This window comes from Schistocerca piceifrons, chromosome 5, assembly GCF_021461385.2.
Source record: "Schistocerca piceifrons isolate TAMUIC-IGC-003096 chromosome 5, iqSchPice1.1, whole genome shotgun sequence".
Lineage (NCBI taxonomy): Eukaryota > Metazoa > Arthropoda > Insecta > Orthoptera > Acrididae > Schistocerca > Schistocerca piceifrons.
This window is the reverse complement of record NC_060142.1, coordinates 315,879,960-315,903,677: the sequence shown is the minus strand read 5'-3', so window position 1 is coordinate 315,903,677 and position 23,718 is coordinate 315,879,960.

The following is a 23,718-nucleotide window of genomic DNA, read 5'->3' as shown; positions in this document are numbered from 1 at the left end:
TGCCTGCGTCCGTGATGGGGTACATGTTTCGGGCAGCCTGGATGACGGGGTATTCAGACACGACCATCGACCTGGTGTAACAAAAAACGTGATTCATCCAACCATTACACAAGCTGCCATTGAAACGTGGTCCATTCTCAACGAATACCACTGCAATCGTAACTGACCATTTCGTTGCGTCAGTGTGGGGTCGTCTGCTGTGGAGTCCAATGTGTGCTGAACGGTGTGCTATGGAGCGCTTGTGCCTGCATCAGCACAGGCTTCGACCTCCATATTCTGTAACGAGGGGTGGATGAACAACACTTTGTAGCCTACTCTGGTTGCACAGTCCGTCACCCACTTTCGATATTGGAGTATCGGCCACTTTCCTCTCGGCCGTACTTTCAAATACGCGTGCCACCAGTTACTCCGCTGCGTTTCCTGCAGCCGTCACCGCGGGACGAGGGCGCTTCCACGAACGATTACGCCGCTACTAATGAGATAAAAGCATTCCCTCTCCGGAACTCCAGCTGTGGGTCTACTTAAGTTCGAACATTTTTGCGCTGAGCCCATCTTGTGAGTTTGCCTGTTGAATAGTATTCACAGCATTTCGTAGTAGCCAGGACCCGACCTCTTCTGAATAGACATTGTATTGACGAGTTACAGATTTCCATATTTTTTTGTATATATATATATATATATATATATATATATATATATATATATATATATATATATATATACAGGGTGAGTCACCTAACGTTACCGCTGGATATATTTCGTAAACCACATCAAATACTGACGAACCGATTCCACAGACCGAACGTGAGGAGAGGGGCTTGTGTAATTGTTTAATAGAAACCATACAAAAATGCACGGAAGTATGTTTCTTAACACAAACCTACGTTTTTTTAAATGGAATCCCGTTAGTTTTGTTAGCACATCTGAACATATAAACAAATAGGTAATCAGTGCCGTTTGTTGCACTGTAAAATCTTAATTACATCCGGAGATATTGTAACCTAAAGTTGACGCTTCAAACCTCCGACGTTCAGTTGCGTGCTGTAACAAACACGGGCCACGGTCGGCGAGCAGCATCTGCAGGGACATGTTTACGATGACGACCGTGTTTACGAGTGTGGCTGTAGTGCACTGTTGTGGTTTGGTCTAGCTGTCGCACTGTCCGCATGTAGCGCTTGCTGCTATTGTTATTCTGCATTCGTCTCCGCACGCAGACCAACTGTAGCACACCGTGTTACCAGACGTCTGTGATAGTGTATTGTTGTAGGAACTGTGACCATGGTGTATTCGAACTCTGAAAAGGCGGAGATGATACTCATCTATGGCGAGTGTCGACGAAATGCAGCTGAAGCCTGCAGGGTGTATGCAGAACGGTACCCGGACAGAGGGTATCCAACGTACCGCACATTGCAAAACAGCTACCGCCAAGTGTATGCAACAGGTATGGTCGTAGCACGCAAACGGGTCCGTAACAGGCCCGTCAAAGGAGAAGCGGGTGCAGTTGGTGTGTTAGCTGCTGTTGCCATAAACCCACACATGAGTACACGGGACATTGCGAGAGCCAGCGGACTGAGTCAAAGTAGTGTCATGCGCATACTGCATCGTCACCGCTTTCACGCGTTTCATGTGTCGCTACATCATCAATTACTTGGTGATGGCTTTAATCATCGAGTGCAATTCTGTCAATGGGCATTAACAGAGAATGCGTTGCAGTTCTACATGTTTACCGATGAAGCGGGTTTCACACACCACGGGGCAGTGAATCTACGGAACATGCATTACTGGTCCGTGGACAATCCTCGCTGGCTCAGAACAGCTAGAGCGACAGCGACCGTGGACTGTAAATGTATGGTGCGCAATCATTGGCGACCACCTCATTGGTCCTCACTTCATTGCAGGGGCCCAAACAGCTGCAACATACATCGCGTTTCTACAGAATGATCTGCCAACGTTGCTCGAAAATGTCCCACTGGAAACGCGTCGACGTATGTGGTATCAGCATGATGGTGCACCTGCACATTTCGCAATTAACACTAAGCTGACCCTTGACAGGATGTTCGACGGGCATTTCATAGGACGTGGAGGACGCATAAATTGGCCAACCCGTTCTCCTGATCTTACACCTCTGGACTTCTTTCTGTTGGGTACGTTAAAGGAGAATGTGTACCGTGATGTGCCTACAACCCAAGAGGATATGAAACAACGTACTGTGGCAGCCTGCAGCGACATTACACCAGAGGTACTGCGGCGTGTACGACATTCATTACGCCAGAGATTGCAATTGTGTGCAGCAGATGATGGCCACTACATTGAACATCTATTGGCCTGACATGTCGGAACACACTCTATTCCACTCCGTAATTGAAAACGGAATCCACGTGTGTACGTGTACCTCACCCGTCATGGTAATGTACATGTGCGTCAGTGAAAAAGACCAATAAAAAGGTGTTAGCATGTGGACGTAATGTGCTGTTCCAGTCTCTTCTGTATCTAAGGTCCATCACCGTTCCCTTTGGATGCCTACGTAATTCGGAGCTCTCCGATACACACGATCGAACAGCGGAGGAGTGGTACTCAAGCGTCAACTTTAGGTTACAACATCTCCGGATGTAATTAACATTTTACAATGCAACAAACGGCACTGACGTATTTGTTTATAGGTTCAGATGTGCTAACAAAACTAACGGGATTCCATTTAGAAAAACGTAGGTTTGTGTTAAGAAACATACTTCCGTGCATTTTTGTATGGTTTCTGTTAAACAATTACACTAGCCCCTCACCTCACGTTCGGTCTGTGGAATCGATTCGTCAGTATTTTATGTGGTTTACGAAATATATCCAGCGGTAATGTTAGGTGACTCTTTCTCTCTCTCTCTCTCTCTCTCTCTCTCTCTATATATATATATATATATATATATATATATATATATATATATATATATATATATATCTGTATATATTTCTAGTCGAAACATGGCCCCGGGAGTAGACAACATTCCATTGGAACTACTGACAACCTTGGGACAACCAGCCCTGACAAAACTCTACCATCTGGTGAGCAAGATGTATGAGACAGCCGAAGTACCCTCAGACTTCAAGAAGAATATAATAATTCCAATCCCAAAGAAAGCAGTTGTTAACAGATGTGAAAATTACCGAACTATCAGTTTAATAAGTCACGGCTGCAAAATACTAATACGAATTGTTTACAGACGAACGGAAAAACTGGTAGAAGCCAACCCCGGGGAAGATCAGTTTGGATTCCGTAGAAATGATGGAACACGTGAGGCATTGCTGACCTTACGACATATATTAGAAGATAGATTAAGGAAAGGCAAACCTACGTTTCTATCATTTGTAAACTTAGATCAAGCTTTTGACAATGTTGACTGGAACACTCTCTTTCAAATTCTGAAGGTGGCAGGGGTAAAATATAGGGGACGAAAGGCTATTTATAATTTGTACAGAAACCAGATGGCAATTATAACAGTCGAGAGGCTTGAAAGGGAAGCAGTGGCTGGGAAGGGAGTGAGACAGGGCTGTAGCCTATCCCCGATGTTATTCAATCTGTATATTGAGCAAGCAGTAAAGGAAACAAATTAAAATCCATGGAGAAGAAATAAAAACTTTGAGGTTCGCCGATGACATTGTAATTCTATCAGAGATAGCAAAGGACCTGGAAGAGCAGTTGAACGGAATGGACAGTGTCTTGAAAGGAGGGTATAAGATGAACATCAACAAAAGCAAAATGAGGATAATGGAATGTAGTCGAATTAAATAGGGTGATGCTGAGGGAATTAGATTAAGAAATGAGACACTTAAAGTAGTAAAGGAGTTTTGCTATTTGGGGAGCAAAATAACTGATGATGCTCGAAGTAGAGAGGATATAAAATGTAGACTGGCAATGGCAAGGAAGGCGTTTCTGAAGAAGAGAAATTTGTTAACATCGAGTATAGATTTAAGTGTCAGGAAGTCGTTTCTGAAAGTATTTATATGGAGTGTAGCCTTGTAGGAAAGTGAAACGTGGACGATAAATAGTTTGGACAAGAAGAGAATAGAAGCTTTCGAAATGTGGTGCTGCAGAAGAATGCTGAGGGTTAGATGGGTAGATCACATAACTAATGAGGAGATATTGAATAGAATTAGGAACAAGAGAAATTTGTGGCACAACTTGACCAGAAGAAGGGATCAGTTGGTAGGACATGTTCTGAGCCGTCAAGGGATCACCGATTTAGTACTGGAGGGCAGCGTGGAGGGTAAGAATCGTAGAGGGAGACCTAGAGATTCAGAAGGATATAGGTTGCAGTAGGTACTGGGAGATGAAGAAGCCTGCGCAGGATAGAGTAGCATGGAGAGCTGCATCAAACCAGTCTCTGGACTGAAGACCACAACAACAACAACAACATATATTTCTACATTCAGCTCTACTGTTAGGAACTGCTGCTGCTACTTCAGCAGCAAAGTTAGGTATTATTTTTATTATTTTATGTTAGATGTAGAATAAATAAATTCAGAATTCTCCGTTCATGAACAGTAACTGTTCCTCTCTCCTGTACTCACACAACAACCACACAGCACGCAAAAACATACACAATAGCCCACGAAGAGCCGACCAGCTCCGCCTTTTCTGAGTTGCTGATTTCGAGACGCAGGGATGTAACTGGCTTCTCTTTGTCAGAGTCGCTTACGTAAGTGGATTTCCTCATTCGCAACCGGCATCATCGCTAGAACGATTCCCCGTTTGTCTCTGCTTCTCCCATCCACTTTCCTGCTGTGCCTCATGCTCGCAACGCCACTTGCCGGCATTCGGTCTCGCGGTGGGCAGTGGCCATAGTGTTATGGTTCATTAGTATAGGACTGGCAATCATTATACGAAATGAAACTTGTATTCAAGTCTTTCATCACTTCTAAACGACTGTTCAATCAAAATACTTTTCTGTAAACAACAGCAACGTCAGCGAATACTCGATCTGATTAGTTGTTCATACACAGGATGATTCACCTGTCCTTACCACTGTCGTTTTATGCAACCCGCAATGCCATAACTGGCCTACATAAACCGTGCGCTGTCTACACGCAAACTATTACTCCTACAAAAAACAAAAAATGAACAGAACCTATTGTAGGAAATTTAGTATAGTCTTGTGCTGGAACATGTTTTCGCTAGAAGCCGTAGTTCGCGAGTTATTCAAGAAAAACATACAAAACTGAACTTCAAACGCACCCGCAGTCCCACACTCGGCCCCCATCGGACAAGAATTCTAGTATGCTGATCATGTAACTCCCTCCTACCACTGTACAAATATTTGTGACTGCGCGAATTGTTTCCCGCTTTCAACCGTTTTTGTCTTCATCGACCGTCCTTATTACGCCTCCGGATTAGTCGAGCTCTTATAAATTGTTAAAACTACTTTCGTATAAATTTTATCTAACAATTTTGTGAATTTTAACAACATATAAAATTAGGAATTACATCGTTGTATTCGCCAGTACTTCTGACTACGAAACGTCTGTGATTGTAATTATTAGGTTTGGATCGAATTGTCTACGTAATTAGTTTAGGGTAACGTTTACGGAAGTCTTTTTACGTTAATTATCCTCACGGCCACGATTAAATCAATAATGTTAATAAGGTAGCCCTCTGTGTAAGTGGCGTAATAGCCGGTCAGAGTGGCCGAGCGGTTCTAGGCGTGACAGTCTGGAATCGTGCGACGCTACGGTCACAGGTTCGAATCCTGCCTCAGGCATGGATGTGAGTGATGTCGTTAGGTTAGCTAGGTTTAAGTAGTTCTAAGTTCTAGGGGACTTATGACCTCAGAAGTTGAGTCCCATAGTTAAAAAAAAATGGCTCTGAGCACTATGCGACTAAACTTCTGAGGTCATCAGTCACCTAGAACTTAGAACTAATTAGACCTAACTAACCTAAGGACATCACACACATCCATGCCCAGGGCAGGATTCGAAACTGCTACCATAGCGGTCGCTCGGTTCCAGACTGTAGCGCCTAGAACCGCACGGCCACTCCGGCCGGCTGAATCTCATAGTGCTCAGAGCCATTTGAACCATTTAAGTGGCGTAATAGTCCAGTCAATAGAGACCAAGAAAAAGGTCGAATATCTGTAGCATTTCGTGTAGTCGGGAACTATTGTACAATTTTGGAAGGAATGCCACGAACAACATAGTAGAAATGCTGACTGGTGAGGGATAAGTGGGGGCTGGATGTGCGCTTGAAGGTCACTTTTAATTTTTCTTGAATAACTCGAAAACCTTAGCATCTAACGAACACGTACCCCAGCAAAAAATTTAACTACATTAAATTTCCTTCAGAAAGGTCCTCTTCATTTTTTCTGCAGGACGTGGTTTATGGAGGCCAGCTATAACACTGCGGATTGCATAAAACGACAGCGGTAAGCTGAATCGTCCAGTATTCTGAGAGTATCGCAGGTCCTATAATGCTTCTTGCAACACACCCTGTGTTACTTTCCTTTCTGTTGAATGGTTGCCGTCCAGTACAGCGTACTGGGTTCTGTTAATCAAAATTTACGAACCGGTCACGTATTAGCGAAGATTCTCCATGTGGTTACACCTTAGGTACTAACCGACAATGTGGCACAGTGTAACGTAACCTACCTGTTTATTGCCGATGCGGCACGGGGTGTGAATAAAGCGAGCTGCGTTTCTTACGAATTGTTTTTTCTTAAAACCTTATTAATCTTCTGGATCCTGTAACAGACGTATGTTAGCGATATTGGTCTGTAATTATGTACATTTGTACTTTTACACATTTTTGTAAATATTTTTGACCAACGTTCTTTTCTGATCTGCACAAGAGATTCTCAACTTATAGCGTGTTCAACATAAATTCTAATAGGAATTCCGTCATCGCCTGGTGTCTTGTTCACTTTTGTACATTTAACCGTTTTTCAGTGAGGTAGAGGCTTATACCACTATCTCTCATTTGCAGATTGTGTTATGGTCAAGCGTTGGTACTGTAGTGTCCTTATGTGTAAATAATTTTTAAACGAGAAATTCAGAATTTCTGCTTTCTGTTTGCTATGAGCAGTTTCGCACCAGACTGATTCACGAGAGATTGAATGGAAGATTAGGGCCCGTTCATTGACTTTGCATGAGAACAGAATTTCATAGAGTTTCCTGAAATAAATTAGGAAATTTGTCGTAAGGACTATGGGACCAAACTGCTGAGGTAATCGGTCCCTAGGCCTACGAACTAAATCTAACTGAAACTAACTTACGCTAAGGACAACACACACAGCAATGCCCGAGGGAGGACTCGAACCTCCGACGGGGGCAGCAGTGCGAACCGTACAAGACGCCCAGAGACTGCACGGCTACCCCGCGTGGCTAAAAATACATTTTATCAGTAACTTTCTGTGAAAACTATTGTAAGCCTCACGCACAGCCCTTTTTTACTGACGCACGAGTTGATAGTTACGTTTTCTCAGTTTCCCTGTAGTCTTTTGTAGCAAGAGTGGTTTTTTGCTAAATTCCTTGGAGAAACTATTGACCCAAGGTGGGTCTTGGTAGAGTTTGTGCAGTTATAAGTATCTCCCGGGATTTAGATGACGGTTGCAAGAAAACTACAAGACATACAGGAAAATGAGACCTATCGATAGATAGAGCGGCTCTCCAAGTTTAGAATTTTAGTAAATGAAATTAATTCGTGCCTATATTTAAGCAAGTCAATGAACGGATTTCTAAGCTGTCGCACCTTCCCTATCAATTCGTCTGAGCTACTTCAGTGAAGTACATGCACATATCGATGTTTTCCCTATCACAAAGAGGCTATAATCTGCTTACCTCTTTAATATCATGCAGATAATCTGGTAACCGCCATAATCCACTTCGACAGAGGCGCCAACTAAATCGATGTGTGCGATGATGAATTACTTAACATGGTATGGGCTTGCACTGGTGTTGCGACGTTCTCTCTCCCTCAGTGGGAAAGACGTCCTTCATTCACGGATTGTATGATCGTTAATACTAGTTCGTAGGTCGTACAAAAAGATTACTTAGGCGAACTGAGATCAGACGCCATCAATAGACCTATTACGACCTACGTAAGGACTCTGCCCTATGTTGGTTGTTTTTCCATACGATTAAGTAACTTAAATATGTCTGATAGCTGTTAAATTTTCTATTCTTGTTGTGCTATCGGACACCAACTCATGTGAGGACACGTTATGCGTTATACCACTTAAATTCTCTTTTTGCCACGGACAAAAAAATACTCTAGTCTTTCCTCTTAAGTTTCGATGTAGTCCAACCAGTTCAACACATAATTGACTGGTTATTTAGTACTTCTAATCACTTGTGCATTTGCGTTGCTCTGACATAATAACGTAATAAGGTCGACAGATTTTACTGCAGTACCTACAAGGGTGTTGTACTGCAATAAAAAAAATAATACGAAAACAACAGAAATAATTTTCATGTGGAAACAATCGATAGCGTTCAACGAAATGCGTGCATGTATCGGTACGAAGCTCGTCATTTTTATCTTCAATCAAAAGTAGATTTAGTCTGAAAGCCTGTCAGTGTACATGTAATTCCGGTTCCATGTTTTCCGCTTGCTAACGTTAAACGAGCTGCAATTCTTTGCTTATATAGAGCGACCGTAGCCATACCTTCTAGATTAAGATATTCAGTCACTTTATTAGTCTACCTCTGAAAACAGGCCGTGGTTATAAGAGCTTCAATTTTACAGTATTCGGAAGCCGATAAGCCATCATCAACTTATGTCTGAAGGTTTCTGCCGACAGAGCTAATTTACATAAAACTCTTCTTGGTATCAAGCGCTTCATAGTAGGAAACCAGTTTCAGATCAAGTTAATAAACATCTGTGTTCATGGATTTGTAAACTTTTTTAGTCATGTAATGTTTAAGAAATGGGTCCCTGTCCTGGAAGCACTAATACTCGATGAGTTATCACTAGGTACAAAGAATAATTGTTTCGTTTTACATTACTGGAGTTACATTACGAAACGCTTCAAAACTTGTGAATATTTTATGCATTTCGAGCACTAGAGCGGTAGAAATGCCACTGTTTTCATTATGTACAGGTGATATTGAGAATTGTTTACTCGGCTATTAGTTACGATCTTCAGATCTAGCAGTAGTAATGTTGTGAAACTGTAGCATATCATACTCATAAACCTGTCGGTATGCATGATTAGCGCATTAACATTGCCCAAGACATCATATCGCTACTGCCACAGACGTCGTCACTACGCAATGCGACATCTCACGAATGCCATATTTACTTTACGTCAGCTGCTTCTTCCCACTTACGTTCATTACAAGAAGCTCGGTTTATTTTCTTCCATAGTCTTTTGACTCCATTGTAAGTTAACACGGAATAAACATAATTAAACGGCCGTTTTTTTTTAGTTTGCTTCCACAGTCTTTAAATTCCTCGAGAGGTGTCATACCGTCTAAGAGTGTTTATTTGTAAGAGGGGCGTTCAATAAATAATGCAACGCTTTTTTTCTCGGTGAATTTCGGTTGTGGGACGACGTGGGATTCCCACTTCAACCCATATATTTCCATGAAGTTGAGATAGGTGGCAGCGCTATATGTAGCCTTCAGCATGGCATCTGTAAGAGACGGGAGAGAGCTGTCATTGAATTTCTTTTTGTGGAAAAGTACGTTTTTAAGTGTACGTTTAGGTTAGGTTAGGTTAGTGGTTTTTAACGTCCCGTCGACAACGAGGTCATTAGGGACGGAGCGCAAGCTCGGGGTAGGGAAGGATGGGGAAGGAAATCGGTCGTGCCCTTTCAAAGGAACCATCCCGGCATTTGCCTGAAACGATTTAGGGAAATCACGGAAAACCTAAATCAGGATGGCTGGAGACGAGATTGAACCGTCGTCCTCCCGAATGCGAGTCCAGTGTGCTAACCACTGCGCCACCTCGCTCGGTTTTGTGGAAAACCAGAGCATCATAGGATAAATAGAAGTTTGAAGAATGTTTATGGATACCTGGCAGTGAACAAAAGCACGTTGAGTTGTTGGGCAAGGCGTCTGTCATCATAGCATAAGGTTGAGCACCGTGTTCAATCTCCAGCGTGCTGGCCGGCCGCACACAAATGTGATGCCTGCAATGTTAGAACGCGTGGACACACTCATTCGAGGTGATTGACGAATCACAATCAAACACCTCGCTGCTAAACAGGATGTCTGTCTTGGTAGCGCTGACACATTCGTCCACCAGTTGGGGTATTGTATTGTATTGAATTGTATTGTATGTTAACCGGGGACCTAGAAACGACGGAGAGGCTCCGTCCTCGCCGCAGCCGCTGTGGTCCATAACCCCACGACGACTACCGCAGTCCACTTCACCCCTCCGTCTCCCCACATCGGACCGAGGGTTATTGTGCGGTTCGGCCCCCGGTGGACCCCCCAGGGAACGTCTCACATCAGACGAGTGTAACACCTATGTTTGCGTGTTAGAGTAATGGTGGTGTACGCGTACTTGTTGCGCAGCAATCGCCGACACAGTGTAACTGAGGAGGAATAAGGGGAACCAGCCCGCATTCGCCGAGGCGGATGGAAAACCGCCTAAAAACCATCCACAGACTGGCCGGCTCACCGGACCTCGACACAAATCCGCCGGGCGGATTTGTACCGGGGACCGGCGCTCCTTCCCGCCCGGAAAGCCTTGCGTTAGACCGCACGGCCAACTGGGCGGGCCATCAGTTGGGGTACTCAAAGGTGTGTGTGCCCGCTGGATTCCTCGCCGCCTAACGGGAGACCATAAAGGGCAACGAAGGACCAGCTGTGCGGAATTGCTTGTGCGTTGAGAGGCTCACTGAGACAATTTTTTGTCGAGCAGCGTCACAGGTAATGAAACATGAGTTCATCGCTTCGAATCAGAAACAAAATACCAATCTATGGAGTGGAACCAACTACATCTCCTCTGAGTAATATGTCCAAAGCCCCAACCTCAGCCGGTAAAGTCATGGCGACGGTCTTTGAGACACTGTTTGATTTCCGCCCTCATTGTGGAACGATCAACTCTGAAGTGCATTGCGCTACCTTCGGGAAACTAAAGAAGCGGTATCAGTGTGTTCGTAGCCACAAAAATGCAAACGAACTGCTGTTGATCCATGGCAACGCAAGGCCTAACAACTCTGCGCCGACGAGAGGAGCTCACAAAATTTCATTGGACTGTGCTTCCTTATCCACCCTACAGCACGGATCTAACACCTTTAGACTTCCATCTACGAGGGTTGGAACTTAAACTGTGGCAACTATTTATTCACAACCGATACAAAAGAGATACATGTTTTCACCTGTTACTGTCCTTCAAAGTAGCCACCAGTGTTGTGTAAAACCCGTTGCCAGCGAAGTGGAAGGCGTAGTATACCATTAGCAGAGCCTGTTCTGTTGACGGTGCGAATGGAGCGGTCTGCTGCCTGTCGAATCTCTGGAACAGTTGGTTGGTTGGTTTGTTTGGGGAAGACCAGACAGCGTGGTCATCGGTCTCATCGGATTAAGGAAGGATGGGGAAGGAATTCGGCCGTGCCCTTTCAGAGGAACCATCCCGGCATTTGCCTGGAGTGATTTAGGGAAATCACGGAAAACCTAAATCAGAATGGCCGGACGCGGGATTGAACCGTCGTCCTTCCGAATGCGAGTCCAGTGTCTAACCACTGCGCCACCTCGCTCGGTCTGGAACAGTTCTGAAGCGAATGCCACGAAGTGGTTCCTTGATCTTTTGAATGAAATCAGTCACGAAGAATTAGGTCCGGGGATTGTGGTGGATGGTACAGTACTTCCCGGTCTCATCGACCGAACAGAGCAGCCACAGCTTCCGCTGTTTGCGCCCGCACATTGTCGTGAAAATGATGGGTAGGTTGCGCAGAAAGTGTCGCCGCTTCTTTCACAAAGCAGGACGCAGGTGATGCTCCAAAAACGAACAGTAATATTGTGCACTGACGGTCTGCTGTGGAGGAACATAATCCGATAGGATAACACCATCACAATCGTACACGAGAATCACCATAACTTTAGACTGCTCCATTCGCATCATCAACAGAACAGGTTCTGCTAACGGTATACTATGCCTTCCACATCGCTGGTAACGGGTTCTACACAACGCTGGTGACTACTAAAACAGTAACAGGTGCAAACATCTAACTCTTTTGTATCAGTTGTGAATAAATAGTTGCCACTATTTAAGTTCCAACCCTCGTATTTGCTCTAACGAAGGATGCACCATTCCACGAGAAGCAGTACGTGGATTATAGGGAGGTTATTGATACAGGAATACGTTGGCTCCAACGTCGACCAGTAGAGTGGTACCACTAAGGTGAACTGAGATTATGTTAGAAAATAGAGAATAATATGGTGTACTGGAATCCTGAACAAAACCATACTGCTTTCAGAAAAAAATGTGCTGCATTACTTCTTGAAATGAGACACTCTTGGTTGTCAATTTTTTGATATGTTTATTGACAAAGATGCCTTTAATCTTTGTGTCATTGCCAATAAATAGACAAAACAATTTGCAACTGAGACTACTTTATTTCAAGAAATTTATTAGCGATTGCTGCAACAGTCGTCCAGCATGGAGTAGGTCCATTTCTTTATTCCTTATTGAACGACCCTCGTATTTATTGAAGTAATTATTGGCCATTCTCGGCTATATATCCGTTTTCAAACACTCTTCTTGCCCCAAACGTAACGACTTGCTGCTGCCAATGGACCAATTGGTTATCGAAACTATGAAACGATATTACAGATGATAACTGCTGAGAAAGCCTTTTGATATAAGAGGAAGTGAAGAAAGCATTGTGTCACATCATCAAAAGTTGAACACAAAAGACTGCTCTTACACGGTTAAAAAGTGATTGCAGTAAAGAGATTGGCATTCCAGCCAAACATAAGGTACAGAAAGATGAAGGTGAAAATAAGAAGCGTGGAAAAGAATAGGAAGAAAGAGGAGCTGCAAAATATCACTTGAGGACATAAGAAGGATCCTTTTGAAAACTCTTGGACGTTCCGATTGCAGTGAAATATATATAGGCGAATGACTCGCTTGTGATTCTTCGGACCCCGGATTGTAAATTCTCAGTGGCGATGAAATCATTCAAAGTTGAGACAAGAAACTGATGGCCCTAAGAATGACATTGTCACTGAACCAGGCGCGGGAGGCGTTTCCGTGTCTTGACACTGAGCTAACATGGCTGGAGTGGCGGCCTGAGTGTGACCATACACAGCTGTTCACCGTCAAGCGGATGCAAGACTTGGCTGCACGAAAACGATTGAAGACAGGAAAAAAATTTACTCTGACCGGTACGTTGAAGAACTGAGACTGTACGTAGGTGCAGTACTGTACAAAATCTAAACAACACCGTTTTGTAGTCATTAATCTTACATTAGTATGTATATACAAAATTATCTATTTTTAAACAAATGACGTGTTTTCATGGTTTATCCAGTTATCCGTAAATTTGACTATCCGCATCGGATCGTGGCCGAGCGGTTCTAGGCGCTTCAGTCCAGAACCACGCTGCTGCTACGGTCGCAGGTTCGAATCCTGCCTCGGGCATGGATGTGTGTGATGTCCTTAGGTTAGTTAGGTTTAAGTAGTCCTACGTCTAGGGGACTGATGACCTCAGATGTTAAGTCCTATAGTGTTTAGAGGCATTTTGAACCGCTTCGGGTACAGTCCCGAGTCATTCAGATATATGGAGTTCTATTTTATTTTATTTGCAATTTTTGAAATGCGTCATTTTACGTTTCTGTACATATAAAGCAAGTTACTAATCTTTAGAATACTGTGAAATCTGATCTATATCTGACTGGATATTTGTGCAGCTCTTAAATAGTCTCTCATTAAAGATAACTGCATCATCTGCAAACGGTATGAGGCTGCCATCAGTATTGTCTGACAGGTCGGTAATATACAACACGAACAATAGCGGCCTCAATACTCGTCTCCGGGGCACCTCTGAAGTTACTTCTGCTTCTGTCAATGACTCTCCGCCCAAGGTAACGTGCTCTATAAGAAGATATTCCACATTATCACAATAGTGTAGTGAAGTGCATAACGTCTTTCGAAATTCTAGTGTTACCCTGCATTTAATATCGGCAATAAAAAAATTTAACTGTATTTAAAACTATATGTCGTCTGATGTTTTCCTCATCTATGCAAGGCGTACAGTCCGACCGATCGCTCAGTATCGCCACCACTGTCCCTTCGTCTGCAGCGTGATGTGTAACAGACTGCACAAAATGTGGTGGGGTCTGAAATTTGAATTTCTCACCATGTTACACAACTCACGTTACACTGTGTACAGTTCTGATCATGAAAGTAAAGAGCACTTGTAATTTTGAGTTTAATTGAGCTTGTTACGCCTAATTAACACAGAAAAAAGTACATACCCTTTAACACCACACAATAAAATCTGCACCGTGTCATTCCTAGGATTTCAGATGTGGAAAACACATTTTAACAACAGGGAACAATACATGAAAACCACAGCATTTAGCGTACGGTCATCGCAGTTCGTTGTCGTATTCATCAGACTGCTAAGCAACAGCACGGTCTGCATATTCTGGACATATCTCACTTTCGGCGACAATTTTTCACTTTAGTCAATCTATTTGATTTATAGAATAGTCGAAGTAGACAGAACGTATAGTCCAGGATTCTTATTAAGAGTTTTCTTTCTCCAAACATACACTGAATGTAATTCTTTTTACGAATTAATAACTTGTTCAAAACGCTTAGACTTCAATGACCATCTGAATTCTACGTGGAAGAGAATCTATGAGGTGACTAACAAGTTTCTTTCTGCCACCTCCTCCCAGGCAGCTAGAGTGACATTCGAAAGGTCATCGGTAGTTCTTAGCACAGTGGGAATCCAGTTTTATTGCACGGTCCGTTTCGTCTCTGCCTGTACGGTTCCAATGAGGCTGACGTCTGGTGCAGGAGGAAGCCAGTCGAGAAGATAAAATTTTATTCTGTTCGCCAAACCGCTGCTGCAGCGTATGTGACATGTGTACTGGATACTGATCTTCCAGAGAACAATGAATACAGTACGCTCATTGCTGTGTTTATGGCGTCCATCATTCAGCGCGGCCTACACCAGTCTATATCGTGACCTTGCGTATACTCTGATTTGCCGCTATACGTTCCGTCTTTCGTTTTGTTTCGTGCTTGCGTTTTAATTTACAGTGCCGCATATGTATTACAAGAGAAAACGGGTTGTTCTATTGTTGGCAGAGAAAATAAAAGTTCTTGAACAATTAGAGAAAGACGAAGCGCTTAGCTGAGATTTTAGCGTAGGAACAACAACAATTTCAGACGTAGAAATGGAAGTCCTCAATTTTAAATTTTGTGTCTGTTCTTGGGTAAGAAGATGGGAGATCGGCGAGAAAATCGATGAAAACAGCAGAAAACAAAGAGCATGAAGAGGTCGTATTCAAGTGATGTCTGTAGCGGTTAGCATTGGGAAACCCTCTGATCTGGAAACAGATTGATCCTTCAGGACACAGTTGTCGGACTGATGGTATCATTACATTATCCATAATGTTTTACAGGGAAGTATCGAGTCGTGAATCTGTCCTATGAAGCATGAAGTCAATTGGAACACATCCCATCACAACTTACCATAGACACACGGCCACTGCGAGATGATTCGCAAATAGACATGCGATCTATACACTTGTAGTGGACCATCACTCTATGGGGATAATACTGATTCGTCTGATAATATTACATTCAACAAGTCACGACAGGTTTTTACCTCAGCATATGCCAATAAACACAGGTTGTGATCACCATGGAGCAGCTTCTTGGTGACCGCATGTGTGTTTTGCAGTCTAGTCGCAAGCCGGTATAAAACCTTGTCAACCGACACTGGAAACGTCAGCTGGATTCTCCAGTATCTCGACATCATTTTACCCATCACAGCACAGTGCGCTTAGGAACATCAGACCGTGCACCAGCCTCCGACACTGTCAAATTCCCTTTCTCCACAGGAACAATCATCCAGTCTCGAATAGCCTCTTGATGATGAGGAATGGCTCACGAAACAAGTGGCTGGACTCAAATCGAGGTGTTTCGTGTATTAACCTAGAATCTTGTACTAGCATTGTCTACTGCAGAACAAATCGTGCGATGACAGACTAAACTAGCCACCCACCTTGGACATATCAGTCAGTACAGCAGAACACTGTCACAAAAGGCGGACGTATCACCTAACGTGATAAACAGCTCCAGAACGATGTTTCCCTTAGTGTAATGTGATATTCGGAGGAGATTAATCTGTTCAGTATCTCTAAATGTGTCCAAAAAATGATTTAGGCCAGAGACCTCAGTTTTCGAAACAAATCAAGGTTAAAAATCATCAAGAGTGAATCCTTTACTACTTTCATCTGGAGAGTTCGTGCGGCAGTTATAGGCAGTGTTTACCTACCAGAACTTCGTGTATTCAAATCCCAGCATTTTCTTTTAACACGTGGGTAATTTAAAAAACTTAACAGAACTGGACATTAACTCCGCCATTGGCGGTCGCCAGTCCGTGGCCTCATCACGAAAGTGATGACGAAGGAGGAGGATGAGGAGTAACAACCACCCTAAAAAAAAAAAAAAAAAAAAAAAAAAAACGGAATCCATCTAGTTCAGGATGGTGGCCCCTTGTGAGGGCCCCTGCCTAAGGTCACAAGTGGACCTCCAAAATTTAGGAACGTCTGTGTGGAAACCACCGGTACTCTGGTCAGCCTCTGTTGGCTCTTTGAGCTCGGCCGCGATTCTAGAACTCGAAAGTCCAGTCGAAATTTCTGTGGATCGCGCATGTCATGCAGAGAAGAATCGGAACTTCTCCAAAAATCCTCAAGGCTTTGAGAATATTTTGTATCGAAACACTCAACACGAACACACTACTGAAACAAGGTAAACTGAAACAAGAGACCAACACGATGGGCAAATTCAATATCAAAATTCTGGCAACACAGGAAACACGATTCTCGGATGAGAACCACTTTGACTCGTAAGACTTCAGAACACACAAGAGGAAATCAATCATAACCATTCCAGTAAGATATCTTACACTCTTCGGAAAGGGATTTATAGTATACGCATCGACACTGCACTCTGTGATAGATTTCACACAAATATCAGAAAAAGTATCAACATCCATGAAATGAAACGGTCTGGAAACAAAACCTACACGCTAATCAATGTACGCGCCCCCACAAATAACTAGAACAAGAAAAAAGCACAGGTAGTGATTTGGAAGAAACCATCAACAAAACCGCCATGAAGCACGAAACGTGTTACTAGGAGATTTTTGATGCCCAATTAGGGAGAGAAAGAAACAGCAGAGACACAACAGGAAAATACACGGCCCACAAGAGGACAAACAAGAATGGAGAGCATAGAATCAACTTCTGCAGAAATTTCGACCTCAGAATCATGTCAACGCAATTCCAGAAACCATACAAGAAACTACGAAATTGTAAATCCCCCAACAACGCCCTAAAAGAATTTCAGACCGACCACATAGCGATATCTAGGAAAAATGCCACAGAAATTATGAATGTAAGAATAAGGAAAGGATGTTTTGAATCCGATCATCACCTGCACCAAATCAAAGCGGAATTTATACCCAACAGGAAAAAACAATAGAATCAATAGAACTTTCAGAAGAGAGTCAAAGTACTTACAGTCAAACGAGAAAGAAATAACATAAAATATCAGGAAAATCAACAGTAATCTCTGGTCAGAACTGACAAAATAAATAAATAAACGCGCTTGTAAAATTTGTGCAATCACTGAGAAGAAAGAAACAAAGATGGTCAGATGTTGGAACATGATATGCGACAGAACCATAGAACACAGAATCCCAGCCTGGAAAAAAATTAACAGTCATAGAACATCCGAAAAAAATGGAAAAAATTCAACAGAATACGGAAGATTACTTCTACAATCATTAGTAGAGGAAAAAGAAGTTACGAAAACAATAAGTTGAAAGACACAGAAGAAAACTTTAAAAAACACAAAATTTGTGCATGACATTTAGAGGAAATACGGCAGAACAACAGCCACTCAGCTCATGCTTCAAAAGACAGGACGGAACAATGGAGACAAATAGTGAAATTTTAGTGTAATACTTCGACACGCTATTAGACTGTGATAAACGGAGAAACAGTCTACACCTCGGGAAGCCAAAGCCTAATCTGGATTCCAAACTTCCAACACACGAGAAGATCGTGAATATAATAAAATCGTTGAAAAATAAGAGAGTACCTATAGAAGATGGAATGATTTCGAAAATCTGGAAATTTGACCACGTAAACGCTACACCCAAAACACGCAGAATCATATAAGATAAACAGAAAATGTACCAGAACAGAAGAACTAAAATCAGCGTTGTTACAACCCCCGCCCGCATCTCGTGGTCGTGCGGTAGCGTTCTCGCTTCCCACGCCCGGGTTCCCGGGTTCGATTCCCGGCGGGGTCAGGGATTTTCTCTGTCTCGTGATGGCTGGGTGTTGTGTGCTGTCCTTAGGTTAGTTAGGTTTAAGTAGTTCTAAGTTCTAGGGGACTGATGACCATAGATATTAAGTCCCATAGTGCTCAGAGCCATTTGAACCATTTTACAACCGCCCCCCCCCCCTTACATATACAATAAAGGAGAAAAAACAGACCCAAATAACTACAAGGAAATTTCAGTACGTCCAGTGACATACAGAATTTATCCAAATCCGTGTTAAATCGGCTAAGGCTCCAGATAGATCCAGGCATGGGAGTATACCAAGGAGGGTTAAGAAATCGTACACTGAAAGGATATGATGTCAGAGATCAATATTAACAACGAGAAATTCCAGAAATACCACAATAACATTCGTCAACTTCAAGAAGTCCTTCTAGTTCATAGATAAAGGCACACTCTTCAGCACATTGGAAGAAATGAAGTTGGACTATAAGACCACAAAGCTAACCCAGGAAACATTAGCGAATACAACATCAGAAGCGAAGATAATGGGACAGATCTCTGAACCACTCAAAATCAAGACAGGAGTGAGACAGGGAGAAGGTCAGTCATCCATTCTATTTAACACTTTTTTTCAAATAATCAGTACATGGTGCAAAAGAGTCGATGGGGTAAAGATACGGAAACTCAAGGATAGAACCCTCAAAATAAAATGTCTGGCCTTTGCTGATATAGCCATGATAATAAATGACAGAAAAGAAGCCAAAGATGCTCGAGAGGCACTACACGACGTATCAGCAAATTTATAAACGGGTTATAAAACTCACACGAAAGAAACGTAGTACATGGACACAAAATCCTCTGGCAGACAACTACTCTTAACAAAATATGGAAAGATGACACAAGTAGAAAGTTTCAGGCACCTGGGAGAGATGTTAGAGAAGCAGTTCTGAACTTGACATGCAATGAAAAATGGTTCACAAAAAGCATACAGACTTATATGGAACCTTTACAACAACAGAAGTATTTCCACATGTGTCAAATAAGGACACAATAGTACAATAGTCTTACCAGAGGCCGTGTATGTCTCAGATAGCCGTGTATGTCTCAAAAACAACGGCAGTTAAGGGAAGACCGAAATTCAAGAGGATGGAAAAAAGAAGACAGTAAAATAGTGAGAAAGATCAACGGGCCAGTTCAAAAGGAGGTGCTATGGATAAGGAGACTGACAAAAGAGCTGTACAAATAGAGACCATTAGAAACAACATCAGGAAAAGAACGGCAAAGTTACACGGACACATACATAGAATGAATGAAAACGGATTGATCAAGAAGATTTTTAACATAGTGACAACTAATAATGTGAGAACCAACCAGGTAAAGGAAGCCATGGAAAATCTCAAGACACTAAACATCTCCATAGAAGACATGACAGACAGGAAAAATACAGAGAAAAAATCAGAATACAGAAATTTCAGCTATCATCCAAAGAGAAGAAAACAGGAAAGAAGTGGCCAAAAGAGAGGAAGAAGAACCACAATGAATATATGAAAGATTTTAGAGAAAAAAAAGAGAGAGACAAAAAATATTTCATGAAAACTGATTGTGTTCTGGCGCTTCCCATCAGAGGAAATTAACGATAATAATAATACAACTGGGTATTAATTTTACTTTGTGCGTTTACAAGATAATATGATGAAAAAGGTAAGAATAATTAATTATGCAGTTATTTACAATCATAACGCATATCGTTTCTTATTAGCATTGAGGCAGCAACGGACGTTGTGTAATTACGCACAGACACGTTTTCATGAATATAATTCAAGTTTATTGTCCAACATCTAATAATTTAAGGAATTTGCATGCCCCAAGATGACTTTTCTTCATCACGCCAATGTATATTGCGGAAGATTTGTCTATTTTGAATGCTTTTGTGACTTCTATCGCGTGATACGTCGGCAAGACTCCGAGGTTGTCAGTTGAGCTGTTTAGCATACCCGTAAGGTGCTATGGATCTGATCCCCAGGGACCTACAGGGAAGGGAAGGATCTCAGAACATCATGCAGGTTTAAGAGAAACAACGCCATACCTTGGATAACGTCTTATTAACAGAAAATTAAGGGGTGGTGCAATTAAGCGTGAATGTATAGGTACCTGCATTAAAGAACTACAAAAGGAAACCATCTTTCACTAGACAATTTCGTTTATTGTCATAAGTCATCAAACAAAATAATTTACCCACTAGACCAAGCACATAAACATTTAACATGTAGACAAGACGTAGCAAATACGAATTGTAGCCTTGGCGCACAGTAATACGAAACACTGCTGTGGATAAGGCCAATGACTGCGAAGATTCTTCGTGATTTCAAGAAGGATATGCAGAAAAGTAAAAGTGAACACCAATAAATTCGCTAAAGTAAATGCTGGGTGCAACTATCTGGCTGTGAATGTTAAAGTTGCGTGATGAAACCTTCATGAAAGATTAACTGACTGTGTTTCTCCGCCTCAATGGCTGCATCAATGGCACATGCTTACCACTCTTGAACGGTTCGAGTCTAGAAGACGGCTGCAGCAGCGGCTGGAAATTCAGAGTCCAGTGGGGCTTTTGTATTTTGCTGTGAGCTGCAGTTCTCTGCCAAGACCTGGATCAAGCCGACTGTTCATTGTATTACGCCGTTGTAGCAAGTATACTCTTCGATGTCTTTCCCTCAAGAGCTTTTTAACTTCTCTCTCCAAAACTTTGATGCTTCTGCAACGTCGGAATCTTTCCAGCTGGCTGCACAGACACTGCATGTTCTGACCAATAATAATATTATAAACAAGATTAACAATTTTCCTATTCTTGCGGATTTTTACATGATTAACCAATAATGGTATGGCATGGGAAAGAAAACAGAAAGTCTCCCCCGCTAGAAGACAGTTTTCCATCCACAACCAACCAAAAGCCTTGCACACAGGCACACAGAGGAATTCACGCCTCCTATCGAAATAATTACTGTGAGCCTATCACAAAATTTCTTGCTTGGATTTTAATGATTATTCCTGTGTGGCATGGAAGCATCCAATGGCTGGTCCCACAATCTAAAATTCTGTGTTTTCAGCTGGCCTTCAGATCTTGTCTAGACAAAGACGATGCCATTTAGCGTCTCGTCAATGCAGATTTTATGGAATGCAGTGCACCGTCTACTACACTCCTGGTGTGTGAACACGGAAGACTACTACTTCATTGTTCTGTACCTGTGTGGAGACGGCTTTCAGCACCAAACAATTTTACGACACTCCAGTCCTTCTACATTAAATTCTCTGTTGTGAACCAGCAAAAGAAAGCCCCCAAGGTTATAGAAATAACAGAGCTCTCTCAGTATTAAAGGGAAGGACAAGTAGTAATTAGGAGTACAATCGTTGGTAGCTGCGAATATTTTCAGCAATTTTCTTGCAGCATTAAAGAATTGACTGTGTCGACTATTGGATCTACTTATTACATTATAAAAACAGGTTACGTGACAGTTTGGGCATAAATTGCCTCATAACAAAAGGAAGTTCAGGAAGAGATTGCCTGGATGGTTATATGAAACGATAGCCTTTACGATTATCTATAATGTTTCCGAGAACTAAGGGTTAGTGTCCTGAATCCTTTCACATAATATGCTGAAGTGTGTCAAACTTGGTGGGTCGTCGGGTGTGGCTACTACTACCAGGGTTTGTTTGACGTCTGAGTTTCCTGCCGTCTTAGCGAACGCGTGGGCTGTCGATCGTGTTTTACTTTTATCCGTCTTTGCAATATGGCGAAGGACATTTAATCTTTGATTAGGGACCTCCGCTGTCTCTAGGGCATGTTTTATGGACCTTACTCCAAAGGGAAGTCCTTGTTTTTAGCTCTCTTTCCTTCCGTAATTTGACTTAACGCGTAGTCGCTTTTAAATTATTTTACTTATTGGTGTTCCAGGATCATGACATGGGCACTTATGACCTCAGTTGTTTTTGCGCCCTAAAACAAAACAGAAAAAAGCTAATTGACAGACTTTAGTTACAGAATCGTAAACAAGCCTCAGTGTTTGTTCTGCTAGTGTTGCATAGACTGAATAACGAGTTTTTGATAATCTTTGAACTTCTGCTAGAATGTGATGGAATTAATCCATATTTCTATATGATCAATGTCATTACTATTATTATTATTATTATTATTATTATTATTATTTATAGTATTGCATTGTATTGAACTGGGGACCTAGAAACGACGGAGACGCTGTTATGTGCAAAGTAAAGTATTGTAAAGAAAATTGGATACTATTGTATCACTATGCGAAATACGTCACTTTTTCCTAATACGCGTCAACAATATTGCAACAAGGCATCTGAAACGGTACTCCAGTTCTAAATACTTGTCAGTACTTGACAAATATTTTTTCATGTTTGTCTTATTTTGAATGGAATACTGACAGATCAACACTTGCTGTAATAGTACGAGAGCCCACGACCAAAATTTTTGACTAGCAGCAATACGATGAAAAACAAGATGGCTCTGAGCACTATGGGACTTAACAGCTGTGGTCATCACTCCCCTAGAACTTAGAACTACTTAAACCTAACTAACCTAAGGACATCACACACATCCATGCAGGAGGCAAGATTCGAACCTGCGACCGTAGCAGTCGCGCGGCTCCGGACTGCGCGCCTAGAACCGCGAGACCACCGCGGCCGGCGATGAAAAACATATAAAATAGATAGAATCGGTTAACCTAAACGAAAAAATACTAATTTCAAAAATTTTTCGCGTCATATCTGATCCGACAGCATTTTCAAAAATGCCAACAGATTTTACCGAACTGTGTCGGAACATTACGTCTGTCTCATGGAATGTAGCTGAATGATGGATTTACGATACCAAAACAAGTTTTCCAGACGCCTGCAGCAGAGCGCAAACCTGGGAAATCACTTGAAAAAATGAAAACTGAAACCATCCAAACAAAATAATAGCGAACAATCCTAAAATTTGTTTTACTAATAAATTTGGCTCAATTAATACGCAAAAATCATACCTTCCGTTTTGAGACCGTTATTAACACGTTAAAAAATTTACAGTTCGACACAAAGGAAACTGTTTGGTATGATAAAATAAGTTCCCACGATGGAGAAAAATTCATATGTGACAAGTTTAGTGCAGCACCTTAATGATCAGATAACTTTTCGGTACTTAAACATCAGTTCAGAGAAAATTTGAGTCTCGTAACAAAAAAATACCCCACTCATA